The sequence below is a fragment of the Macrotis lagotis genome, chromosome 1, assembly GCF_037893015.1.
Source record: "Macrotis lagotis isolate mMagLag1 chromosome 1, bilby.v1.9.chrom.fasta, whole genome shotgun sequence".
NCBI classification, from domain to species: Eukaryota; Metazoa; Chordata; class Mammalia; order Peramelemorphia; family Peramelidae; genus Macrotis; species Macrotis lagotis.
Window position 1 is genome coordinate 649,140,637 of NC_133658.1, and position 26,748 is coordinate 649,167,384.

General features: G+C 33.0%; 1 pseudogene; it reads right to left on the minus strand.

The window, feature by feature from the left end:
- Window positions 1-5,157: 5,157 nt before the first annotated feature.
- On the minus strand, window positions 5,158-6,105 carry LOC141522301 (olfactory receptor 6T1-like; annotated as a pseudogene).
- Between the last annotated feature and the right edge of the window lie 20,643 nt (window positions 6,106-26,748).

The following is a 26,748-nucleotide window of genomic DNA, read 5'->3' on the forward strand; positions in this document are numbered from 1 at the left end:
ATAGAAAGAGGATCATAATAAAGAAGTTTATAACTAGAGTTTATTTCATTTAGATCCTTTTTCACGTTTGCATTTATCAGTAGACATTGATATCCTGATAATAATAAGAAAAGTGCCTGGAAAAACAATGTAGTCCATTAGAACTAGAAATATTGAGAAGGCAACTAAACTATAATTAACTATTTACACAATGCCAAAATTGTCCTAACTGCCCCAAATACCAAACATGCAATCTTGAGAAATTGGTAAAAATAATAAACTAGCCCACCAGTTTTGCTCTTTTGTGTATCCTAGGTTTTTGAGATGTTTTAAGATAGTGATGTTGAGTATTATGGCAAGAATTCCTATTTTTGATCCTTCAAACAGAGAGACCTTCTGAAAATCTGTTGAAAGAGACTTCACTATATATAAACATGAAGGTCTACAACCTTGGACCCACAGATTCTACTAAAAGATTTTTGTGCTTCTAAAAGATGATACCAAAACTGAAGAACAGAGTGGTTTTGCTGATAATTTCTCTGCTGCCTAGAAGCACCATGTGTATTATACAATTTCTTTGTTGAAATGTCATTTTTGTCATCTCAATAAGAAACTTTCTGGTCATGCATAACTCCATAATTTTCTAGCTAAAATGCTATAATACCATTGTACTTTTTCTGATGATTTGATTTTTACTCTTGGTCTTCATGCTAAAATATATTCGGAAAGAGAGATGGAATGTCATTTAAGAACAAAAGGTGAGGGGCAGCTAGATGGTGTTGTGGATATAGCACCAGCCCTGGAGTCAGGAGTACCTGAGTTCAAATCCATCCTCAGACACATAACAATTGCCTAGCTGTGTGACCTTAGACAAGTCACTTAACCCTATTGCCTTAAATAAGTAAAAAAAAATTAAAAATAGAACAAAAGGTGATATAAGAATCTTAGGGAAAGTTTGCTCAAAGTTTTTAGAAGGATTTTGTATGACTTTAATGGGTACAAAAGATGGATAATTTAATGATTGCCATTCAATAAATTACAATTGTGAATGTGCTGATATTTATGTTCACTTCAAAGATTCAATAGTATTCTGCCTTAATTGTAAGTATTGAAACTTAACTGTATGAGATGACATCTCTTGTTGGCCTAAGCTTTACTACTTTTTGCCTATGGTCTTATTTTGAGGTCAGTAAAAATGGTTTATGTTGACATAATGATAACCTACCATGCATGGAGAAATGCTATCAGCTGCTCTGTTTGATAGACCAATGTACAAACTGAAACCTGGAGGGACAATTGAATGTTGTCACAACTATTTCCCACTTCCACTTTTTTGATCCTTCTAATCATTGTGTGCATTAATTTTAATGACACTGTCACTCTTTGAATTTGTGGGTTAACCAAGATGAAAAATCCTACAACAGAAGTTGTATAATGCACATGGTGCTTCTGGGGAACAGAGACATTATTTTGTAAGAGTAAGAATATCTAAGTGCTCAGGGATGTTGATAGAGGATATTAGGTCTAATAAAGCAATGTAGCAGTGTAGTCAGTTCATGAACCATGTTACAAGATTACAAAATTACAAGTCTGAACCAATTTTTTGGATCCCTCTGTCACATTCTTTCCCTAGAGTCTAGGGAAATATCATAATATCATAGATACTAAATATCTCTGTGTAAAGATATATATATATATATATATATATATATATATATATGTATATATAATTAGGAGCCTTGAATGGATATTAAACTATTATTTATTACTATAGTGGGTTTTGAGGCTGAAACTAGTTCAGAAGGGCAAAAACAAATATCTGAAGTTCAGGTCATGAATAAACTTTGTTACTAATGTTCTTAGTAAGCATAGCTTCTTGTATAGGAGAAAATTTCAGGTCAAGCTACAACCATTCTCCTGTCATTGGTCTGGCAGGATAGAGCCTCATGCTTGTTTAATATTCTGTAAACTTATGTAGCATTGTGTTTCTCACTCTTGTTATTACTCTTAAAACCATTCAAGAAGTTCTCCCCTAGACTCTTCAGTTCACAATTACTATACTTAAAACTTTAAAACAGGGAGACAGTGGTAGCCAGAAGAACCAGTAGACTCCCTACCCAAATAATTGGGGCTAAAGGGATTGGAGAGATAGAGTTTGAACCAAGTATATGATCCCCTACAAATTCAAACCACTGAGATTTTCAGAACATATGCATATTATCACCTTGTCAAAATGACAAATAAGATTAGGATGCTATAAATCTATAGCTAAGAATCATGGGCTTTAGGCTTATCACTCTTTATATTGAACATTATTTATATTGAATAACAGATTGTGATTCCCTTCATTTTTCTCTTTTTTTTGGTGGTACATTTTAAATCTTACATGTCTGAATTTTACTGTTTAGTTATTTTTCAGTTTAATTTGAATTTGTGACATTATTTGAGGTTTTCTTGGCAAAGCTACTAGAGTGACTTGCAATATCCTTCTCTAGCTCATGTTATAAATAAGGAAATTAACACAATCAGGGTTAAGTGATTTACCTAAGGCTACACATCTACTAAGTGTCTGAGGCAAGATTTGAACTCAGGAAGATAAGTTTTTCCAACTTCAGATCTTTCTATACTTTCCTCATTGTGTCACCTAGCTGATTCTATATCTCTGGTTACAGCCATACTTTTTTATGTCTTGGCTATAAAGTGGCTATATCTTCAAATAAGATGGTAGGAGGTTTGGGAAGGAACATTGTTTTTCTTCATGCAACTTGCATACTTCTATAGATTAGAAGTGATCTGTGCTCATGTTTATGACATATACAGGACCATTTTACCAAAATAATTTTGAGCTCAGTGTCTCATTTATAAGGAGAAAGGGCAGCCTATGAACTATATCTCCCAAAAGTCTGCATGTAAGTTACAGATAAAGGATAAATCAACTTTAGAAAAATGGGGTACCAAAACTTCAGGTATGGAAAGTATAAAAAGAATTAGTTGGGCATGTGTGTGTGAGAAGTATATCATAAAGACTGGATGTGAAGCTGCCAGGAGAGGGAACCAAAGATTGGTAAAGAAAGGAATTGGTTATTGGGAGAAAGATCACATGAGTAGTGACTGTCATTGAGGCTATAAGACCAGAGTGTGGCACAGGAGTCTTCTGACAAGAAAACAGGAGAGAAATAGTGTGGAGTCACCAAACGACCTGAGATAAAAAGCAGTAAAGAAAGGATAAGTTAGTGCCTTGGGTTGCTAGTGCTCTCTATTCTAGTGGGTCAAGGGTGAAGGACATTAAAAAGGCAAAACCTGTTATAAACTGTATCCCAGTGAATGATTATATATCCCTTTATTTCATCCTATTATGTTGAGGATATAGGGCTTATAAATAGGTGTGTGTGCTTGCAGCCATCTTTGAAGGTTTGGGAGTTGGTAAATTTGATTGGCATGAATGATTTGCTACTTTTTTGATTGTGGTGTTTTATAGTAAATTTTTGTTTTCAACCTTTGAATCTGAGGATTTGTTCTATAACATTCATGGAAGAGGCAATTGCTGGTAGTGGGAGATATTCATTAACTATGGTTTTTTTGGCCATATGAAGGACCCATGAACCTCAAAGGGCTACACTAACAGTTTCTGGGTAATTTTTTTCCCCAACTGGATCATTATTTCATTGTCATTACTGAACTTGCAGAATCTGTTTGGTAGTCTCTAAGAGAGTTAATTCACTCAGGTTTAAAATTCTCTTCATGTGTCTAAGTTATTTTGCTTAGAGACTGGGTGAGTAAAAACTTATATAGCCCAGTAGCTGTCTCCAAGAGGGTATTTAAAATTCCATCCATCTGTTTTTCCAGGTCATCTTACTGTGTGTACTTTGCTGTCATATATATGAACTCCATATTTCAGTCTATTGCTTAGAGCACAATAAATCAATAATACCATTACTTTTAGAAAAGGATTTCAGTTGTTTATCTTATGGTTCTAGTCACCACCCTTGTGAATTCTCTGGTCTAATCAACTTCTGACCACTCCCCTCCTAAATGTATTGTCTTTCTTCATTATAATATAAGTTCTTGTAGGCAGGGCCTGCCTCACTTTTTACATATTTACTTACAATGTTTAGAATAGAGTTCAATGTGTTAAGTGCTTAAAAAATGAACTTTTTTCTTCCCTTCCTGCATCCCTCCCTCCTGTCATTTCTTCCTCTCCTTTCCTTCCCTTTTTCCTTCTTTCTTCCCTCCTTCCCTCTTTCCTTCTCTGCTTCTTTCTTTCCTTCCTTCTTTCCTCCTTTCTTCCTTTCTCCTTTTTCCTACCAACCTCCCTCCCTTCCTTCCTTCTTTCCCTCTTTTTTTCTCTTTCCTCTTTCTCCCTTTGTCCTTTCCTCATCTTCTCCTCCTTTCATTCATATCCTCAGACTTAAAAACTTCAGTTCATCATGATTCCTAACAAATTTATTAAATCCAGCAAACATTTAAGTACTTACTATATAAAAGGCACTGAGCTGCAAATTGGGAAATAAAATAAACAAACTGTCCTTTCTTCTTAAGAGTTTGTAAGATTTGCAAACACTTCACACACATTTTCTTATTTCAGGCTCAAAGTAACTGACATCAGCATTACACGTCTTTGATCACTATTTTATTAATGAGAAAGCACAGGGTTCAAGAAATCAAATGACTTTCCCAGAGACAGAAATGGCACTGTCTTTCTGATGCAGTATCCAGTACATTTTTAACTACTCCACAATGACTTCCTTTTAGGAGAAAATATAAGCTTCCTATAAGTTATTCTTCTCATTTCACAAATGGGACAACTGAATCACAGAATGGTTCCTGATTTCTCTGATAGCCATACTTGTGAGTCTGACAAATATGTTATAGAATGAAAATCTGATATTCAGAATGGAACTTTCCCACAATGTCCAGAGAAGGGAGATGATTTGTCATAGATCTTAAAGCAACTAAGGATTGAGAATCAAAACCAAGTTCTAAGTTTTCTTAATTCAAGTTCAGCACTCTTTCCATTATACTATTCTACAATCCTTCTAGTATAAAGTTGATAGCTCCTATATTACCAACAGCCTTTACTGTAGCATAGTTATATAGACCCTTGTTTGACTTCCAGAGATACATTGGAACGCTCATCTTCTTACCCACAAAGATAACCTCTTCCCTTTATTAGTGTCTTCATAATTTTGTGCTTATGGGTTTGTGGCATCTTATGGCATCATATAAGGCTTGCTTCACTTTGTCATTTCGGAGGCTAAAGATGAATGGATTAAGGAGTGGGGAGATGATACAGCTCAGGGCAGAGACTGCCTTATTAAGGAGCATGGACTGAGCCTCTGATGTTCGGACATAAAGGAACATGGAGCTGCCATAGTATATGACCACAACAGTGAGGTGTGATGCACAGGTAGAAAAAGCTTTCTTCCGATCAGAGGCTTTTGGGGTACGAAAGACAGTGGCAAGAATAAAAGCATAGGAGCTAGAGGTCATTATCAATGAACCCAGTAGTAATGCTGTGGAAAGCAGAAAAGCCACCAACTCAAGAAGTTGGGTATCCCCACAGGAGAGCCCCATAAGTGGCCAGCTATCGCAAAAGAAGTGGTCAATGCCATTTGGGCCACAGAAAGGCAGATTAGCCATAAGGATAGTGGGGCAAAGTGTCCAGAGAACTCCACCAAGCCAGGATGCCAACACTAGTCAGACACAGATGGTACCACTCATCAATGTCTCATAGTGTAATGGACGGCATATGGCCAGATAACGGTCCAGGGACATGACCGATAAGAGGAAGAAGTCAGTAGTGCCTAGGAGGAAGTAGAAATAGGACTGTACAATGCAGGCAGAAAAGGAGATCGTATAATCTTTAGTGAGAATACTGACTAGCATCTTAGGAACTACAACCGAAACCATCATCAGCTCCAACAGGGACAAATTTCTCAGGAAGAAGTACATCTGGGTATGCAGGCGCTGGTCAGACCAACTGAGAATGATGATGACCAAGTTCCCCATGACTGTCACCACATATGTCACTAGAAGCCCCAGGAACAGCAACAGCTGCAGGGTCCAGTTCTTAGGGAAACCCAAAAGTATAAATTCTGTTACCTGAGTCCAGTTCTCTGTCTTCATCTTTAGCTATCTGCAGTAAAGAAATACATGGGAGATGGATTGTTATTTTGTGACAGAAATTTATCCAAAATGCTGTAATTAAGCACTTAAAATATGTTGGTTTAAATCCAGATTTATGACACTTCAAACCTGGCACTTTTAAAATACATTTTTTGGGGAAAACTTCTGATTAAAAATAAACAGAGTTTGGGAAAAGTACCTGTATTTCTCTTTTCTAAATTTTCTATAATTATTGATAGATAACAAACCTGAAATTTTTCTTTAAGATAAAGTGAAACCTACAGTTAATGCACCCACTATCATAGTTTTAATTTGAAATCTTATCCTATTCTCAAATTTATCTTTGACTCTTCCTTTTACTTGGAGTTCTATGTCAAATCAATTACCAAAAAAGAAAGAAAAACAAAGTGAAAAAATTATGCATCAATTTGTATTTAGACTTTCTTTCTCTAAAGATAGCATTTTTCACTATGATCCTTTAGAAATTATCTTGGATTATTGTATTGCTGAGAAGACCTAAGTCACTCATGGTTGAACATCATACTTTATTTTGTTGCTGTCTGTAATGATCTTCTGGTTCTATTCACTCTATTTTGCATCAGGAGGTAGTGACTGAACAAATTAACAAGAAGATTATTATTATTATGGTGAATTACTACTATCTATCTATCTATCTATCTATCTATCTATCTATCTATCTATCTATCTATCTATCTGTCCATCCATCTATATTTTCTACTCTCTCTCTGTATATATATATATGTATATATATACATATATATATATATATATTTACTACTACTTATCTATTTCACTGATATTCCATTCTGTTTCTTACCAACTACAGGATTGCTTTGATGTTTATTCCTTTGTTATATACTTTGCAATCCGGTACCCTCTTCCTTCACATTTTTCCCATTGATTCCTTTGATATTCTTGACTTTTTTGTTCTAAAATTTTATTTTAGTCTTTTCTGTTCTTTGATAATTTGATTGAATAAGAGCATTAATTTGGGTAGAATTGTCATTTTCATTATAATGGCTCAATTTACCTAAGAGCAATGTAATATTTCTCCCAATGTTTAGATTTGTCTTTATTTGTGTAGAAAGTCTTTTGTAATTGTGTTTATATCATTCCTAGGTTTATCTTGACTGGTAGACTCTTAATAGTTTATATTGTCTAAAGTTATTTAAATGGAATTTTTCTTTCAACTCTTCCTGCTGGACTTTGTGGTAATATGTAGGTAAATGCCGATAATTTATATAGATTTATTTTCTATCCTGCAGCTTTGCTAGTTAATTGCTTCATTGAGTTTTTTAATTGATTTTCTAGGATTTTCTAAGTATACCATTGTATTGACTTCAAAGATAATTTTTTCTTCAGCATTACCTATTTTAATTCCTTCAATTTTATTTTTTTGTCTTATTAAAATAGATAACATTTGAAATAAAATATTTAGTAATAGTGGTGATAATGGACATCTTTGTTTTATCCCTGATCTTATATAGAAGACTTTCACCTCATTCCCATTACAGATGATGATTTTATCATTTCAATGAAAAAAGTCATTTATTCAAATACTTTTTAGTGTTTTTTTAACAACAATGTTGTATTTTGACAAAAGCTTTTTCTGAATCTATTGAGATTGTCATATAATTTTTGTTTTATTTTCATTTATATGGTCAATTTTGTAGCAAGTTTTCCTCAAGTTGAACTAGTCAGTACTGGATTCCTTGTTCTACCTGGTCATACTGTATGATCTTTGTGATATATTGCTGTAATTGCTTTGCTATTTTATTTCAAATTTTGTATTAAAATTCATTGGGGAAATTGGTCTATAGTTTTCTTTCTCTGCTTCTGCTCTTCTTGATTTAAGTATTAGCACCATATTTGTGTCAGAAAAGAAATTTGCAAAAAAAGGAAAGAAATTTGGTAGGACTCCTTTGCTTATTTTCCCAAATAGTCAAATTAGAATTAATTATTCTTTTAATGCTTTTTAGATTTTAGTTGGGCAGCCAGGTGGTGCAGGGGATAGAGCATTGGTCTTAGAGTCTGGAGGACAGGAGTTTGAATCCACCATTGTACACTTGAAGGTTGCTAGCTGTGTGATTGGGGATAAGTCACTTAACCCTAATTTCCTCACATCCAGGGCCATCTCCCGTCCTCCTGATTCATATCTGATTACTGGACAGAGAAGATTCTGGAGGCGAGAGTCTGATGACTTAGCACCCTCCCCCCCATTCAAATCCAATTCATGTGCTTATGGTATCACCAACCTGATGTTTTAATCTTCTAGAATGAAGGACAAAACTTGAGATTTTAGTTATGGGTCCATCTGATCTTGAGGAGTTTTATTTTTTTAATCATGGAACTCATAATTTTTTCAATTTCTTTTTCTAAGACAGGGTTATTTAAATTTTCTCTTTTTTTCTTTCATTAATCCTGACAATTTGTATTTTTTGTTAAATATTTATCCATTTCAAAGAGTCTCAGATTTGTTGATATGACATAGAACAATAAAGTTCCTGGCAATTGTTGTAATTTTCATCTTTATTGGTAGGGCTTTCACCTTTTTTCATTTTTGATACTAGTAAGTTGGTTTTCTTTATTAATATTTAAAATTAACTAATTATTTTTCTATTTTATTTTTCATAAAACCAGCTCCTAGTTTTATTTAATACTTCAGTTCCTTTTATAACTTTCAGTTTTATTGAGCTCTCCTTTCATCAACAGGTTTTTCAATTTGGTATTTAATTGGAAATTTTTAATTTGTTCGTTTTTTATTATTTTTAGTTGCACACGCAATCCATTGAGTTATCCTTTCTCTATTTTTATTGATGTAAGAATTTAGAAAAATAAATTTCCCCCTAAGTATTGACTTGCATTCCACAAAGTTTAGAATGTTGTATCATTGTTGTCATTCTCTTTAATGAAATTATATACTGTTTCTATGATTTTTTTGATTCCCTAATTCTTTAAGTTTAGATCATTTACTTTTCACTATTCTACATTTCAGTGGCTCTTCAATGAATGTAATTTTTATTGCCTTTTGGTCAGAATAGGATGCATTTAATATTTCTGTATTTTTGCTTTAGGTTTTGAGTTTTTTAATCTTCTAATACATTTCAATTTTTTTGTAAGTGCCATGTATCACTGAGAAAAATATATATTCCTTTCTATTTCCATTAAATTTTCTCTAGAGGTCTATTTCAGCTAACTTTTCTAATACTTATTCATTTTTGTAACTTCTTTCTTTTTGGTTTTATGGTTAGATTTGTTAAGGTTTGAAAAAGTCGAAGTGATTAGTTTTACTATTTATTCCTTTAATTCATTTAACTTTTCCTTTTAGAATTTGGATGCTATACAGTTTAGTGAATATTTGGTATTGATGCTACTTCATTGTCTATGGTACATTTTAATAAAATGTAGTTGATCTTCTTATTACTTTCAATTAGGTTGATTTTTAGTTTTGCTTCTTTTTGAGATCATTACTGCTATTCTAGTTTTTTTAACTTCACTTGAAACCTCTTATTTTAACTTTGTGTGTATCTCTTTGTTTCAAGTGCATGTTTTGTAAATAACATATTGTTCCTTACTTGTTTCTAATCCATTCTGCTATAAACTTCTGTTTTATGCATGAGTTCATCTTATTCACATCCACAATGATGATTACTAGTTGTATATATTTTTCCCCTCCTTACTCTTCTATCTCTTTTTGATTTGTTCCTTCTCAAAACTGTTTTGATTATGACTACTATCTCCCTTAATCTACCCTCCCTTATTTCACCCCACCCTCTCTTCTCTTTTTTACCTTTCTCTCCTACTTTCCTATTGGGGTACGATAACTTTCTTTTCCCATTGAGTGTGTATATTATTTGCTCTTTGAACCAATTCCAATATGAATGATATTCAAGTGTTCCTCCATTTTCCTTTCTTTTTACACCTTTTCCTTTACTCTCTTTCCTGTTCTTTTATCTTTTATATGAGATAATGTCCATTCTTTTTATTCCTCCTCTTTCTCTCAGTGCATCTCGTTTAATCAATCCTTCATTTTTTTAGATTATTTCATCATAGTTAACTCATATATGTGTTCTCTTTCAATGCATACTTCTTCTAACTGCCCTAATAAGTTCTTAGGAGTTTCAATTATCATCTTCTCATATAGAAATATAAACAGTTTATCCTTATTGAGATCCTCATGATTCCTCTTTCATGTTTACTTTTTTCTTTGCTTAAGTTGTATTTCTTATGTTAAATTTTCCGTTGTTTGTCTTTCATTAGGAATATTTGAAACTCATATTTTATTAGAGATATATTTTTTCCTCTTGAAGAATGCTCAGTTTTGTTGGTTCTTTCTTGCCTCTGGAATACCATATTCTAAAACTTCTGCTTTTTTTTAACATGCAATCTATAAATTTTATGTGATTCTGCTTGTGATTCTATGATATTTATTTTCTTTCTTTCTAGCAGTTTGAAGTGTTTTGTTTTTGTCTTGAGAACTTTGGGATTTGACTCTAGTATTCTTGAGAATATTCATTTTGGTTGTTCTTTCAGGTGGTAATTGGTGGGTTCTTTCAATTTCTATTTTGTCCTCTAATTCTGGGATATCAGGGCATTCTTCTTGCTATTTTTTTGAAATATGAGGTCTAGTTTATTACATTGATCATTACTTTCAGGTGGTTCAGTAGTTCTTAATTTATTTCTGCACTTTCCATTTTCCAAGTCAGTTGTTGTTCCAAATAAATTTTATATTTTCTTCCATTTTTGATTGTTTTGACTTTGTTTTATTTCTTAAAGTCTCTTGAAGTCAATAGTGTCTACTTGGATAATTATAATTTTTAGGAATCATTTTCTTCATTGAGCCTGTGTATATCCTTTGCTGTTTAGTCAATTCTGCTTTTTAAGGATTCTTCTCTTCATTGAATTTTTGTGTTTCTTTTACCAATTGGCAGATTCTATTTTTAAGTTGTGATTTTCTTTAGAATTTTTTTGTGCCTTTTTTACCAACCTTAAGAGTTAACAAGCATTTTCCTCCCATATATAGAAAGATATATAGACAAATTAGTCTTATTGACTAATATTTTTCTTTCCATTTACCTTTTTTTAGGTTTTTGCAAGGCAAATGGGTTTAAGTGGCTTGCCCAAGGCCACACAGCTAAGTAATTATTAAATGTCTGAGACCGGATTTGAACCCAGGTACTCCTGACTCCAGGGCCAGTGCTTTATCCACTGCATCACCTAGCTGCCCCTCCATTTACCTTTTTATGTATCTCTTGTATATTGTATTTGAAGATCAAATTTCCTGTTCAATTCTTGTCTTTATATTAGATCATTTGAAAAGAAGCAGGAATGGTAATCCTGATCTCAGTATGGTACAAACCAAATTTTATAATTTTATTTTATCACTCTTTTTTCTTTCTTTAATTTTTCCTCTCCCTTCTTATTTGAGTTTTTTTAAATTGAAGGCTTTGAAGGTGGAGCTAGGAAGCTGTTAGAGTTTTTCCCAGAACAATTTTAAATAAAGCCTCTAAACATACCTTAAAGGGACAGAACTTAATAAAACTAGAGGGAAATAAGTTCTCAGCTCAAAATATCATGAAGAAGATCTGTCTCATGTGAGTAAAATGGGAGTGGAAGAGTCAAGAAGCTATTTGGAGATTCTTAGTCACTGTACAGTTAAGGTCCTAGCTCCACAGATCAGTAGGGAAGGATTCAACCCCAGCTTGGGAGGCAAAGTTAGAGCCCAGGGACAGTAGTATAGCAAACTGGTCTACCCTAAAGCAGGGAACAAACTGTGAGCACCTGAGATACCAGAGAGGAAAGCCAGGGACCAGCCCCCACCCTCTAGCACAAAAAAGCTTGGGACAACTATCAAAATGAGTAAAAAAACAAAGAGTGCTAATGTAGAAAGCTGCTATTCTGATAGGAAAGATAAAAATAGAAGCATTGACAAAATGCTGACAGATGAAGCTTCAAAGGGATTTATGAACTGATCTCACATCCCAAAAGGCCACTTGGTAGAGCTCAAAAAAGACTTAAAAAAGCAAAAAGAAAGGGTAAGAAACTTGAGAAATGAAATGAGAGTCATGCAGGAGAATTTATAAAAAAATTACCGAAGAAAACAACATCTTTAAAACTAAATTTTCCAAATGCAAAAAAGAAATCAACTCCTTTAAAAGCAAAAATGACCTATTAGAAAAAGGAACACTTTAAAAGGAAAATTGATGAACTGAAAAAAGGAAAACAACTCACCAAAAAGTAAAATTGATCAACTAGAAAAAGAGACAACTCATGGAAAAAGTAAAATCAGCCACCTGGAAAAGTAAAACTATTCTTCTAAAGATAAAATTAAACAACTGCAAAAGGAAACACAAAAACTAATTCAAGAAAATAAAACCCTAAAAATCAGACAAATGGAAACTACTGGCTCTATGAGATACCACAATTCCATTAAATAAAACCAAAAGATAGAAAAACTAAATAAAATATATAGTACTTCTTAGGAAAAATTACTGCCCTGGAAAATAGACACAGAAGAGATAATTTATGAATTATTGATTTACCTGAAAGCAGCAATCAACGAAATAGCCTGGATAATATTTTGCAGGAAATTATCATGAAAAACACTCCTGATATTCTAGAACATGAAGATAAAATAGTCCTTGAAAGAATTTATTAATGATCCCCTCCAGAAAGAGATCCCAAAATAAAAACTTTAAGGAATATTGTATCCAAATTTCAGAATTTTCAGCAAATGAAGTAAATACTACATGCAGCCAAGAAGAAACAATTTACATATCAGGGAGTCACAGTCAAGATTACATGGGACTTCATTAAAGGATTGGAGGGTCTGGAATATGATATTCTGGAGAGCAAGGAAGTTTGGACTGTGACTCAAGAATCCATTATTCTGCAATATTCAGCATAGTCTTTCTGGTGAAAAGGCGGGTTTTCAATGAAATAAAAGCCTTTCCAACTGATCTAATATAAAGACAAGAAATGAACAGGAAATTTGATCTTCAAATACAATATACAAGAGATACATAAAAAGGTAAATGGAAAGAAAAATATTAGTCAATAAGACTAATTTGCCTATATCTCTATATGGGAAGACAATGCTTGTTAACTCTTAAGAGTTGTATTTCTTTTAGGACAGTTGAAAGGAATATAGTGAGACAGGAGGTATGGGTATAAAATGATCATGATTAGTGGTACTTTAGTTCATGAGACTTGTATTTCTTCTGAACAACTGGAGGAAGTTTATTTGGACAGAGTATATGGGTATAATGTGATGATTATGATGGGATGATATTTATGGTTCTTGAGAATTGTGCTTCTATCAGGATAGTTTAAAGGAGTATATTTTGATGAGGGTGTATATATGACAGGTATAAAAAATGAAGACATGAAAAAAGAATTATATTAGGAGATGGCAAAGCCATTAGATGATAACAGCACATGAAGAGACAGAAAGGACATATTATAGTAGAAGGAAAGAAGGAGGGGGTGATCATTGAGTAAATCTTACTGTCAACATATTTGAATCAAAGAAATAATAGCATACATTCCCTCTTGGGTTTAGAAAGTTATCCTACTCTACAGGGAAGTAGGAGGGGAAAGAAAAAAAGGGAATAATGAGGGAGACAACAGTAAGAAGTAAAACATTGGTGAGTAGAGAAAAAGGGAAAGGATAGAGAAACATATAGGGGCGGCTAGGTAGCTAGTGGATAAAGCATCGGCCTTGGAGTCAGGGTTCAAATCCGGTCTCAGACACTTAGTAATTACCTAGTAATTACCTTAGTAATTACCTAGCTGTGTGGCCTTGGGCAAGCCACTTAACCCCATTTGCCTTGCAAAAACCTTAAAAAAAAAAAGAAAAAAAGAGAAACATATAAATAGGGGGAAGATAGGATGGAGAGAAATATAGAATTAGTAATCATTATTGTGAATGCAAATGGGATTAATTCTCCCATAAAATAAAAGAAAAAAGTGTAGTGGATTAAAAATAAGAATCCTACAATATGTGTAGTTTACAAGAAACTCATTGTGTGTATACACACAAGTAGAGGTAAAAAGGTTTGAACAGAAGAGACTATATTATGCTTCATCTGAAGTAAAAAAGCAGGAATACTAAACCTGACCTCAAACAAAGAAAGGGCAAAAGTAGATCTAATTAAAAGGGCTAAGAAAGGAAACTACATATTCTTAAAAGGTGACATAGATTTTTGAAGTAATATCGAATTTAAACCAATATATATGCACCAAGTGGTATAGAATCCAAATTCATAGATAAGAAGCTAAATGAATCATGGGAAGATAGACAGCAAAACTTCACTCAACCTCCCTTTGTCAGAATTAGATAAATCTAATCTCAAAATAAGTAAGAAAGGACTTAAGAAGGTGAATAGAATTTTAGAAAAGTTTGATAAGGTGGGCCTTTGAAGAAACTTTAATGGTAATAGAAAGGAAGATACCTTCTTCTCTGTGGTACATGGCACAGGCACAAAAAATTATCATGTATTAGGGCATAAACATGTCAAAATCAAATGCAGAAAGGCAGAAATATTAAGTGCATCCTTTCCAGATCATGATTCAATAAAAATATATGTAATAAAAGGCCACAGAAAACTAAAATAAAAATTAATTGGGGACTAAATAGTGTATTTTTGAAGAATGAGTGTATCAAATGGTAAATCATAGAAATAATCAACACTTTCATCCAAAACATTATCAATGGTGAGACACATATCAAAATTTGTTAGGGGAAATTTTATATCTCTAAATACATGAATAAAATAGAAAAAGAGAACAATGAATTAGATATTCAAGTAAAAACACTAGAAAAAGAACAAATTAAAAATCCCCAATTAAATACTAAATTAGAAATTCTGAAAATAAAAGGAGAAATTAATAAAGTCAAAAGTAAGAAAACTGCTGACCTAATAAATAAAACTAAGAATTGATTATATGAAAAAAAACAAATAAAATAGATAAATCTTTGGTTAATCTAATTTAAAAAAGAAAGAAGTAAACTCAGTTACTAGTTTCAAAAATAGCAAGAGTTAATTGATCACCTATCTGGAGGAAATTAAAGTAGTAATTTGAAACAATTTTGCCCAACTGTATACCAAAAAATTTGCCACATAAATGAAATTGATTACAAAAATATCATCTGCCCAGATTGACAGAAAAGGAAATAAAATATTAAAAAAATAGCATTTCACAAAAGGAAATTGAACAAGCCAGCCATAAACTCCCTAAGAAAAAATATCCAGTGCCAGATGGATTTACAAGTGAATTCTACCAAACATTTAAGGAATAATTAATTCCAATTCTATATCAACTATTTAAAAAAATAGGTGAAGGAATTCTACCAAATTTTATGAAACCAATGTGGTGCTGAAACTTAAGCCAAAAAGAGTCAAAACAAACAAACTTCTAGAGCAATCATCTTAATGAATATTCATGCAAAAATTTTAATTAAGTTTTCAGGAAAGAGGCCATAGCAAGTTATCATTAGGATAATGTATTAGGATCAGGTAACATTTAAACTTGGTATGCAAGGATATTTCAATATTAGGGAAACAACCAGCCTAATTGATCATATCAATAACAAAACTCAGAGAAATCACATGATTATCTCAGTAGATGCTCAAAATGCTTTTTAACAAAATACAACATCCATTTTTCTTAAAAACATCAGAGATCATAACAATAAATATTTTCCTTAAAATGATAAGCAGTATCAATCTAAAACCATCAGCAAGAATCATATGTAATGGGGGGGGTTAAACTAGAAGGATTCCCATTAAGATAAGGTATGAAATAAGGATGTCCATTATTGCTAATTTTATTCAATATTGTATTAGAAATGTTAGCTTTAGTAATAAGAAAAGAAAAATAAATTGAAGGAATTAGATTAGACAATGACGAAGCAAAGCTCTCACTCCTTGCAGATGATTTCATGGTATGCTTAGAGAACCCTACAATCAATTAAAAACCTACTTGAAATAATTGACAACTTTAGCAAAGTAACATGATATAAAATAAATCCACATAAATCATCAGCATTTCTATACATGACCAACAAAGCCCAATAGGAAGTAATAGAAAGAAATTGCATGTAAAGAAAACATTTAAGAATCTACCTCCCAAGACAAACCCAGAAACTATATGAAAATAATTACAAAACACTTTTCATACAAATTAAGTCACATCTAAACAATTGGGAAAATGTCAACTGCTCATTTGTAGGCTGAGTTAATATAATAAAAATGGCAATTCTACCTAAATTACATTATTTCTTCAGTGCCATACCAATCAAACTAGAGCTAGAAAAAAATAGTAACAAAATTTATCTGGAAAAACAAAAGATAAAAAATATCAAGAGAATTAATAAAAAATACAAAGGAAGGTAGCCTAGTTGTACCAGATGTAAAACTATATTGTAAAGTAGCAGTCATCAAAATTGTCTGATATTGGCTAAAAGATAGGGTGATGGATCAGTAGAATAGATTAGGTACAAAAGAAACAGTAGTAAAAGACTATAAAAATCTACTTTGATAAATCCAAAGACTTTGACAAAATCTTCTGGGAAAACTGGAATATAATATGGCAAAAATGAGTCATAGACCAACATCTCATTCCTTATACCAAGATATGGTCAAAATGGGTACAGAATTTAGGCATACAGGAGACACCAAGGAATACAGGAGAACAAGGAATAATGTTAGATCTATGGAACAGTGAGAATTTTATGAAAAAAAGGACAAAGAGAAAGTTTTATAAATTGAAAAATGGATAATTTCAATTACATTAAATTAAAGTTTTTGCAAAAACAAAATCAATGCCAAGATTAGAAGAAAAGCAGAAAGTTGGGAAAAAATTTCTCACAGCTAGTGTTTCTAATAAAGGACTCATTTCTAAAATATTTAGAGAAGTTAGTCAAATTTATAAGAATGTACATCATTCTCCAATTGATACACCCTGAAAAATTTTGTACAGGCAATTTTCAGATGAAGAAATTAAAGCTCTCTATAGTCATATGAATAAATGATCCAAATCATTATTGATTAGAGAAATGTAAATTAAAACAATTCTGAGCTACAAACTAACACCTATTAGATTGGTTAAGAAGACAGAAAAAAGAAACTGATTATCATTGGAGAGGATGTGGGAAAACAGGGACATGATCTGTTGGTGGAGTAGTGATGTGATCCAATCATTCTAGAGAGCAATTTGGAACTATGCTCAAAGAGCAATAAAAATGTACATACCCTTTGATCCAACAATACTACTACTAGATTTATATGCCAAAGGCATAATTAAAAAAGGAGAAAAGACCCACACGTACAAAAGTATTTATAACAGTTCTTATTGTAATGGCAAAAAATTGAAATTGAGGGGATGCCCATCAATTGGAAAGTGGCTGAATGAGTTATGGAGTACTATTGTTCTGTAAGAAATCATGAACAGTCAGACTTTACAAAAATCTGGAAAGACTTGCATAAATTGATACTGAAGGAAGTGAACAAGTCAGGAGCATATTATACACATTAAAACAATATTATGAGATGATCAGCTATGGCAGACACAGCTTCTCTCAGCAGTTCAGTGATCAAGGACCAATTCTGAGAGACCTGTATTGGGAAATGCCATAAAAATCCAGAAGAAAAAACTATAGAGTTTGAATGAAGAGCAAATCATACTAAGTTCAGTTTCTAAAATTTCTTTTATGATTTTTCTTTCCTCTTTCACAACATTACTATTATGGAAATATGTTAAATATGATTGTATATGTACAACTTTTATAAGATTGTTCACTACCATGGGATGGAGGGAGGAAAGGGAGGGTGGCAGAAAATTATGGAGCTCAAAAACTCACAAAAGGATGAGTTTGGAAATATTCCTTTGAATAAGTAGAATTTAAAAAATAAACAAAAAAGATTTTTTGAGTTCTTCCAGAAATGTTTGTTGGAATTTTTCAATTCAAAATTTTTCTTTGAGGTTTTTCCTGTAGTTTTTTGACATTGTTATCTTTTTCTGAGCTTGTATCTTGATCTTCCCTGTCACCATGGTATATTTTCATGATCAGGTTCTTTTTGTTTGATTATTTTTCAGCCTATTTCTTGACTTTTAACTTTATGGTAAAGTTAGACTCTGGAGGAGGCATTGCCAAAAGTTGCAGGTTTTTCATATTTCTGTTTTTCAGAGGGACATTTTGGGACTCTTTAAGTTTTTAGTTCTTTTTCTCTTTCTTTCTTTCTTTCTTTCTTTCTTTCTTTCTTTCTTTCTTTCTTTCTCTCTCTCTCTTTGCTTATATATTGATTGATATATGTGCATATAGATAAATACACACATATTATTTCTATAATTTTGATTCACAGGGATAATCAGACTTGACATTTCCACATTGATAGTATAATTAGAAAGGCACAGAGCAATAATCCTGAGACTACAAGATCTAGAAGTATGCCATGAATTGGAATAGTTTAGGATTGGTTGGTTCTTGTCCTTCATTATCAAAGAAGACAAAAATGATATCACTTCATCTCACTTTACAAGTAGGTAAACCAAGGTCTGGAGGTTGTGACTTTTCCAAGGTCACATAGTTATCCTCATTGATGGTAATTAGGCTACACAATGGATAGAGTGCTGAGCCTGGAGTTAGAAGAATCTGAGTTCAAATTCAACCTCCAGCACATATTTGCTCTGTGATCTTGAGAAAGTCACTTAACTACTGCTTGCCTTAGTTTCCTTATGTATAAAATGGGGACAATAATAGCACCAACCTTTCAGGATTATTGCAAGGATAGAAAGATAAAATTTATAGTGCTCAGTTGAGTGTCTTGCACATTGTTATCACTATTAAATATTAATTCTTATTGACAAAGACTTGCCTTTACACTTGTCAAACACATGATTATCATGTTTGCTGCTGCAAATTGTCTGTCTATATTCTATTCTATATTCTATTCTATTCTATTCTATTCTATTCTATTCTATTCTATTCTATTCTATTCTTTTCTATTGATCTACCTTTCTATTTCTTAGTAATAGATGGTTTTGAATATAATTGTTATATCATTATCAACAACAACCAAAACCCAACAACCAACAACCACAATTCTCCATCCTTTAAAATCTTTCTCTTGATTCTGGCTTTTCTTTATCTTTTTTTTTCTTATAACCAAACTCCCAGAAAGGATTGTTCTTACTTTCCTCCATTCTTTTATCTCATATTTACTTAATAATATCATACCGTTTGTCTTTTGACCCTTCCACTCTATTGAAAATGAGATTCTCCATGATCTTTTAATTGCTAAATCCAATAATCATTTATCAGTTAGCCTTCTTGATCTCTCTGCAGTTTTTATCACTGTTGATCAACCTCTTTTTGGATGCTTTTCCTTCCCTAGGCTTTTATGACATTACTTTCACCTGATTCTCTTACTTCCTGTTTGATCAGTCCTAAGTGTCTTTGATCAATCATCAGTCTCACCCACTTAAGTGTGGACATCCCCCATGGCTTCATCCTAGATCCTCTTCTTTCATTACACTCTTGCTTGGGTAATCTCATCAGTTTGCAAAGATTTAGCTATCCCCTTCATGAAGATGATTCTGCCCCACAGTCATCTCAACCTAAAAACACTTTCCAAACACAACTCATAATTTCCTATTGAATTCCTTTCACCTACAAAATCCTTTTCCTGTTCCTTTCATTTAATCAAGTTCATAAAATTGTAATTATCTTTTTTTCTTTTACATCCCATATTTGATCACTTATTAAGACATTGCTTTCAATTCCACAATACCTGGACCATTTATCCTCTTCTTTCCACTCACATAATGTCTACCATCATTCAGGGCCTCGTTACCTGTGTTTGGATTCTTTCAATAGTTTCTTAATTGGTTTCTCATGTTTCAGTATCTCCCTACTCCAATTTCTTTTCTAAAAGACGATTAAATAAATAGGTTTTCATTAAACCCAGATCCAGTTATGTCACAATTCTGCTTAAAACACAAAATCTAGATTTGAGTGCAAATTCTGGTACTTACTGGTTTTGCGACTGTGAACAAATTTTTGATGCTCTTTGAGCTTCAAATTTCACATGTCTAAACAAGAGATAATAATATTTGCATTGCTCATGGTACAGAGTCATTGTGAAGAAAGCCCTTTTGTCACTTTGCTAGGGGTTTCAGTGGACAAAGACTGGGTCTGGAGTCAAGGAAGACCTGAGTTCAAATCCAACCTCAAACATTTACTAGCTGTGTGATCCTGGCCAAGTCACTTAACTTCTGTTTCAGATTCTTCAACTATAATGAGGATATTAATAGCACCTTTAATCCTGAATCATTGTGAAGGTCAAATTTTAAAAGTACTTAGTACAAGGTTGAGTTTATAATATGAACTATATAAATGTTAGCAATATAAATAAGGACTAATTATAAAAGGCTCTCATAAATGTTAGCTATTAATTGTATTTTCTTGGCATTGTTGGGGACCATAATAACTCTAATGTTCTTTTGCATAATGGAAGCTAGTACAATGGAGAGAGTCTTAGGAGGAAGCAGGAGACCCAGGTTTTAACTCTAGTGCTACCAGTTGTAGTGCTACTTTTGTCCTTGGGCAGATAGATTTTTCTCTATTAGGCAATTACAGATGAAGGTACAGATTCAGGAGAGAGAATTATAATAGCGACCTAATAATGAATAATTCCTCTCCAGTGAGAGTTAACTTGAGGCAGGGGAGAATTGAGGTCTATGAAAGGTGTAAGATATAACAGTCTTATAGATTTCCTGTAAACTGCAACAGGTAAGTAAAATGCAACAGGCGAGCTTTCCTAAACAGATCAAGGATGAAAAGGAGCAGGACTACTTAGAGCAATCTTCCAACTTTTCTTTCTCCTCTTCTCTAAAGCTTCAGTAGATATCACCTAGAAGCCTAAAGAAGCAAAACCCTCAAATCCCTGAGGACTCTGTAAAGATTCTGGAATTTACTTTTACTATATCTATTAGTGATTATGACCACTGATCATACCAAGAATTCCTTTTTTTTTAGGTTTTTGCAAGGCAGTGGCTGGTGCTCTATCCACTTCACCACCCAGCTGCCTCTCCACTTTGCCACCCAGCCACCCCCAAGAAGTCCTTTTTTTTTGTTTTGTTTTGTTTTTTAGAAGGAAGTCCTTTTTTAAAAAAATTAATTTTATTTTTAATTTATGGGATAAAAGAAGCATTTCTATAACAGAGTATAATATAAAAGGATATTGCACAAGGAACTGCAAAACTCCTATGTGCAACTTGCTATTTCTTTAAAATACACAACAAAGTTATATAAATTTCTTTTGTTTTCTTTTTTCTCCCCTCTCCACTCTAGAGAAGATAAGTATTAGATGCAAATAGGTGTCTAATATGCAAATATGCAAAATTATTCTATATATATATATACACATCTATAAGTTCTTTTTCTTGGTGCAAATAGAATCTTTATTCATTTGTTCTTTATAGTAATTTTGGGAATATAATTTTTCTCAGGGCATAAGGGGAGAATTTCTAATTCTCTCTCATTAGATGAACTTCTAATGCCTCTATTCTTTGTCATATAGTTCTGTAGTATTTCTTCAGGTTAATGAACAACAACACTCATTGAGCTATGTCTTGTCCAAATTTTTCTTAATTATCTTTCCAGTATGCTCTCAAATCATCATATGACGTGATTCTTATCTGTAAAGTTCATTTAGCCCATGCTACAGCATTGAGTGCCTGATCCTCTTCAGAATCAGAGAATACTAGACCTTGAAGGAAGCAATCTTCTTCTGGAGTTGGAAGGGACCTCAGATGCTGTCTAGTTTACCCCTTTATTTTACATGTGAAGAAACTGAAGCTAAAGATTTGCTCAAGGTTAAGGTCAATGATTATAAGCCTTAGAAATGAGATTTACAATCAGGTCCTCTGTTTTCAGAAGCAATGCATTTTCACCTTCACCACATTGACCCTTGGATAGGACTTTGGATATCACTTAGACAAAATGCCTTATTGTATACGAGAGCAAATAGAGAGATTAACTAACTTTCTCAAAATTTCACACTTCTAGTTGATGATAGCCTTGAGAATAGAAATTAGGTCTCTCAACTTCTAGACCAATACTCTCCCCATCAACACCCAGGGCCCCAAACTGGCTAGTGAGAACCTACTGTGAAAATTTCAGTGGGTGTTTTTACACCTTAAAAATTGGAATATATTATTGGGCTTTTATTTATGGTTTTGCTAATCTAGACTTAAGGAAAAATGAAAAATATTAATAATGCAGATTTAAATTAAAGATGTAGCATGCATAAATTATCCCTTCTGCCAAGAGTCCATCATTATAAATCATCACATTACTGCTTAAAAATCCATTGTCCCTTTTACGGCAGGAAGGTGGTTCATCACCAATCTACTCCAATACCTCTCACTAAACACACAGACACATGCATCACTTCTACCCTGAAAGTATAATAGCTAATCACTTACAACTGGAAGGAAAAATATGAAATACTTGTTTCAGTCATGGATTATAAAATTCCAGGAGACTTTGACTATCCCAGCATCTCCAAACTATTTTTATGCCCATCTTGTGTAGTGATTGAGACTTTGGTCTTCTCCGTGCAGTTGGCCACAATAATTGGGGAATATAAATGAAGAATTCTCACTCACCAGAATTATGTAATTCTAGAGCATCAAAGGTCACATTATAAAATATATTTTATATAAAAGATATTTTTATATGTGAAGAAATTGAGGCCCACAGAGGGAAAGTGACTTTCCTGAGCTACCACAGGAAGTTAATAATAGAGTCAATAAAAGAAATTAGGTCTCCTTGACTCTCAGTTCAGTGTTGCTTTTTTTTATTTTACCCACTGTCCTATACTGCTGAGTTAGCACTTTGCAAAAAACACCGTGTTTCATGGGCTTTATGATGTAGGAACCTTTTAAAATTTGGTTAAAGTCTGAACCAGAACTGAGAAGGAGAAAGATTAGATCTGAAAAGTCAGATGTACCACCAAGTGTTTCACTTACACATGCCAATGTCTCATTCTCTGGGTTTCTTTCTTCCCATGGCCATTTTAGAGGTTTTGACATCAGAGGATGCAGAAGCTCTATTTCTATAAATAGAGTGCTTCAATCTGAAAAAAGACTTCTCTTTTCAAATAACATGAAGCACAGCAGCAACTGTGAAAGAAACAGTCCAAGTTTGCCAAATTTTGCACTAATAATTTATTCCCAGTTCAATCAATTAAAATTAACTATTTTTTTGAAGTAGGAATCCCTAAAGTACCTTGACCAATATTCATTAAATATGAGCAGTGTAATTAATCCCTTAAGGGCAGAAGGTGAGTATTGTCTATGATTTTGATGATACTGTAGCTGTTTCCTTTTTGAATCCAATGTCAGAGCTATCCTGTGAGTTCTGTATATCTGATCTCTAAGAGTTGGTTATTTTCATTCCCACTGGCAGCAACAATACATAGTAGAGGTAGAAGAGGGAGGAGAAAAGATAACTTGTCTCCTGGGGTCCATAAAGATCTCCGACATCTTTATACACCCATAGGGCTGTCATCACCAAGACAAATATGGTAGTGTCAGTCTACTTTATCACTTATTTCTCAGGTTACATGATTTCCTTTATCAACTTGAAGTTAAATGTAAATTAATCTGAATACACATTTAGAACTATAACACAATTTTTTTATGCCTGGGCAAAAGAAAGATTAGGGAATGATGGAGTGCTTACTTGGGATGTTAACAGGAGGCATACCTTGGTCATCTTAAATTTTCTATTACTGAAGAATTGGCTTCTTCTGCAAATGTGGGGAGGTGGTTGTGGATGTGGCCATAGGAGCAAGAAAACATGCTACAGATAGGTTGTTGTTGACCTCTAAATTTTAGTGATCATTGGTAAAACATCATATTCCTAGTTACTGTTCTGTATACATATTAAGGGCAGAGACAGAGTATGAATATAGTGCTATTTTCCCCAGACTTCATTCTCTTAGGAATAGGTCTAATGAGAAAGTTATGAGTCCTGAGGAAGAAGAAATTAGTGGTAGGAAAAATAAGGAGAGATACTTTTAGGTGAAGTTTGCTTTTGATTGACTCCTACTATCCTTTATATATCTTTTCCCCATAGTCTTCAAGCCCATATAGATTATCTTGCTCAGATCTACCTTCCTTGAAACTGCCTCATTTTCGGAATTCCTTTATTCCTCATCTTCCTTTCTCTTTCTCTTTTCCTTCTTTCCTTTCTCCTCCAAACCTCTTATTGCAATTCAGTTTCCCTTAGTATTTATGTTCTCAGATTTGTATAAGTAGATATGTAATCTGGTAGAACTATTTCAGATTAAAATGTGAATGATACTATGATAACTGTCCTTTCTATGATTATTATTTCAGTGTTTAAAGAGAATACTTATTTGTTAAAGTTTATTACTCGTGGAACTTTAGATAATGAGGCTAAGTGAAAAAAAAGTTATTTTTAAGGAGCAGTGTTACCTTAAAATCATAGTACCTAAGTAAGTGACCACTCTCCTCCTCCTCCTCCTTCTTCTTCTACTTCTTCTTCTTCTTCTTCTTCTTCTTCTTCTTCTTCTTCTTCTTCTTCTTCTTCTTCTTCCCCCCCTTTCTTATTTGCAAGGCAATGGGATTAAGTGACTTGCCAAAAGTCACATAGCTAGGTAATTATTAGGTGTCTGAGACCAGATCTCCTGGTTCCAGGGACAGTGCTCTGTCCACTGGGCCACCTAGTTGCCTCTCAGCTGGATATTTTTATTCACTATTTGTATAAAGTCAATATAGTCTCAAAAGTAGAAGGGAAACCAGTCTATGGAGTGGGAAAAAAACCAGTCTTTGAAATGACTGCTTGCTCATTTTTGCTGAAGTAAAAATTATTTTTTACTTTGTTTTAAGCAGTCTGCTAGAATCAATCTGATTTAATATATTCTAAATATCAAAAACTCTCAAGTTTAGAGACAGGCACAAACTGGCACAGACCCCTGATATTCTCAGATATGACTAAATCTGCAATACAATTTGAGTTAATATTTATTAGAGTGTTGAGCAGAAAAGATCACAATATATTATAAAATGTATAAAATATATAAAATATAAGATATAAAATATATACATATTTTGAAGTTAATAGTGTAGAACCATATTCACATCTAAATTATTTTCTTGATCACTCCCCTCAAGGACTGAAATAGCTTGTCTCATACTTCTAGATGCAGAGATATTCAAGAATAAGACTCTTACAATCAAATCTATATTTATATCAATAGATGACTAGGGCTCAGAAGATATTATCAGAAAATAGTCTGACTTTGACAGCATAACTTTAGGCTATGGCATCCCATGCATCTACTCCAATTCAATAAACCCTTATTGGGTGCCTATGATGTGTCAGGCCCTAGATAAGGTGCTGGGGATAAAAATTAATAGAAAGAAAGATAAACCCATCCATTCACAAGCTTTCAATCAAAGGGAATAAAGAAGGAATGAAAGCATGAGGAGGTAAGTGGGAAGCAGACTAGGGGGTACCTACATTGGGACATCTTGTTCTATTTTGTTGAAAGCAGGCAGGGTAGATGATGCAGAGTAGAGTGCTATCATTTCTTTAACTTCTTTAATATCTATTCTTCTGAAATTTTGCATAGTCATCTGATTATACCTACTTTTTTCCTCTTATTATGTCATTTACAATGCTGTGGAATTGTTTTCTCCCAAGAATCATGAACAAATAGTTTCTAGAATGAAACAGAGTACTACAGAAATTGTGTGATGTCCATAGCCTATGAGACTGTCTTTCTGGATATTTTGTTTTTTCTAGGCTAGGATTAACTTTTTTGATTATCCAGTTAATTGTGTTTTTCTTTGCAGTTATACAAATATATGTATCTTTTTCATAGTAACTTTTTTTTTCTACCCATGCTGTAATTGGTTTTCTATCCTTTGCTTGAAGGCTTGGGTTGAAGGGAAACCTACATTCTCCAGAGGAATGGCATTTCTTTTTTAATAATTCTAAATGTTAAGGATAGGATCAAATTTATATTTTCCACTTTGTTACTTTTGTCCATTGCTCATAGCTTTGCTCATTAGAGCAAAAAATAACAAGTTTAATCCCCACTCCAGGTGTTAGGCCTTCAAATATTTGAATATATTGTATCCATAAGAAATTTTTATTCTTCAAGCTAAATGTTCTCAGTTCCTTCAGTAGATTCTTATAGATCATGGAATTAAGGTCCTTCAGCATCTTTGTTGTATATCTTTAGCCACACTCCAGCTTTTCAATGTCCTCCCTAAAATGTAGTGCATTAAATAGAACATAGTCTTCCAGATATGATTTTATCAGGCTAGAAAGCAGAAAATGATACTGTTACTGCCCTAATTGAGGTCCTTTTCAACTTGAAATATAGCCTAAGATTCATTTCTCCATCTTTAGTGATTACATTACATTACTGATTCTCGAGAAGTCTTCAGTCCTTTATAACAGCAGATCATTTCCAGGCAAATGACTCTTTTGACAGGCATACCCTTTATTTTTATTGATGAATTTAATTTTATGAAACTGAGTCTAAGTCATTAACATTCATCTTTATTAACTTTAAG